Genomic DNA, 2,500 nt, shown 5'->3' on the forward strand with positions numbered 1-2,500 from the left:
TAAAGGATTCTGATGAGGAATTCTACTGGAGCTAAAGGCCTCTGATGAGGAATTCTTCTGGAGCTAAAGGATTCTGGTGAGGAATTCTACTGTCACTATGGCCTCTGATGAGGAATTCTACAGGAGCTAAAGGCTCCTGATAAGGAATTCTACTGGCATTAAAGGCCTCTGATGAGGAATTCTACTGGAGCTAAAGGATTCTGATGAGGAATTCTACTGGAGCTAAAGGCCTCTGATGAGGAATTCTTCTGGAGCTAAAGGATTCTGGTGAGGAATTCTACTGTCACTAATGGCCTCTGATGAGGAATTCTACAGGAGCTAGAGGCCTCCGATGAGGAATTCTAATTGAGTTAAAGGCTCCTAATAAGGAATTCTATTGGAGCTAATGGCCTCTGATGAGGAATTTAATGGAGATAAAGACTCCTGATACGGAATTCTATTGGAGCTAAAGGATTCTGGTGAGGAATTTTACAGGAGCTAAATGATTCTGGTGAGGAATTCTACTGGAGGTAAACACCTCTTATGAAGAATTCTAATGGATCCAAATGCTCCTAATAATGAATTCTATTGGAGCTAGAGGATTCTGATGAATAATTCTTCTGTAGCTACAGGCCTCATATGAGGAATTCTGTTTGGAATAAAAGGCCTCTGACGAGGAATTCTATTGGAGCTAAAGCCTCTGATGATGAATTCTACTGGAGACAAAGGCTTCTAATGAGGAATTCTACTGGGAATCATAGGCCTCTGGTGAGAAATTCCACTGAAACCAAAGGATTTTGATGAGGAATTATACTAAACCCAGAGGCTTTTGATGAGGAATTCTACAAGGAATCAAAGGCCTCTGGTGAGGAATTTTACTGGAGCCAAAGGCTTCTGATGAGGAATTCTACTTGATCCAAAGGATTTGGGTGAGGAATTCGTCTAGAGCCAAAGGATTGATGAGGAATTTTACTAGAGCCAAAGGCTTCTGGTGAGGAATTCTGCTGGAACCAAAGCATTCTATTGAGGAATTCTACTGAAGCCAAAGGTTCTGATGAGGAATTCTAACGGAGACGAAATTTTTGTGGTGATGAATTTTACTGGAGCCAAGGGCTTTTGATGTGGAATTCTATTTAATCCAAAGGATATTGGTGAGGAATTCTACCGGAGCCAAAGGATTGATAAGGAATTCTAGTGAGGAATTTTCTGGCAAGGAATTCTACTGAAGCCAAAGGCTTCTGATGTGGAATTCTATTTGATCCGGAGGATTCTGTTGAGGAATTCTACTGGAGCCAAAGGATTGATGAGGAATTCTAGTGAGGAATTTCTGCCAAGGAATTCTACAGGATCCAAAGGCTTCTGATGAGGAATACTACTGAAGCTAAAGTTTTGGTCACGCTCAGCAGCATTACCATACGTATAACTACTCGGTCTCTCCCGTCCCTCGGGTATGTGTAAGAGGGAGTAGTCATACCCTGGTGAGAGGGGAGTACCACGAGAGGAAAGTATTCACACATCATCGTCAAACTAACAATGATAATCTTGCTAGAAGATAAATAGCTTAAGACATTTCTGAACTGAACATCTTATGCTAATAATGTCTATACAGACTACCAGAAAATATTATGTAAAAATTGATAATTTCACATAAAGAATTAGATTAAATGTATATATGCTAATATCTCCTCTCTCTCTCTCTCTCTCTCTCTCTCTCTCTCTCTCCTCTCTCTCTCTCTCTCTCTCTCTCTCTCTCTCTCTCTCTCTCTAAAATAATCGTCATTTATAGACGAGTACCTCACAGTGCTTCAGATAATTATCAGTAGAAGCGTTGAAATTCCCTCTTAAGACCAATTTCACCCCCAAACATTTTATCTATTTTTAATACTTCCATTTTCTTTGTACGTGATAATTTTCGTTACACATAAGAAAGTTCAAAGCACGTGCTCTTTTACTTTAAAGAGTTCGCAAAGCATTCCACGAAGTTCTTCAAAGTAGCTCCGCGAAGCTATAAGACACTGAATTATTTCTCTTTACACATAAGAAAGTCTCTTTAAAGCACGCACAGTTCGCAAAGAAGTACATTTCTTCAAAGTAGCTCCACGAAGCTATAAGACACTGAATTATTTCTCTTTACACATAAGAAAGTCTCTTTAAAGCACGTGCTACCTTAAACAGTTCGCAAAGAAGTACATTTCTTCAAAGTAGCTCCACGAAGCTATAAAACACTGGACATATTTGGGCAAGGGATTTTAGCACTGTACAAGCAACATTATTATTATTATTATTATTATTATTATTATTATTATTATTATTATTATTATTATTATTATTATTATCCAAGCTACAACCCTAGTTGGAAAAGCAAGATGCCATAAGCCCAGGGTCTCCAACAGGGAAAAATAGCCCAGTGTGGAAAGGAAATAAGGAAATAAATAAATGAAGAGAACAAATTAACAATAAATCATTCTAAAATAAGTAACAACGTCAAAACAGACATGTCATATATAAACTATTGACAACA

Source organism: Palaemon carinicauda, chromosome 10 (genome assembly GCF_036898095.1).
Source record: "Palaemon carinicauda isolate YSFRI2023 chromosome 10, ASM3689809v2, whole genome shotgun sequence".
Lineage (NCBI taxonomy): Eukaryota > Metazoa > Arthropoda > Malacostraca > Decapoda > Palaemonidae > Palaemon > Palaemon carinicauda.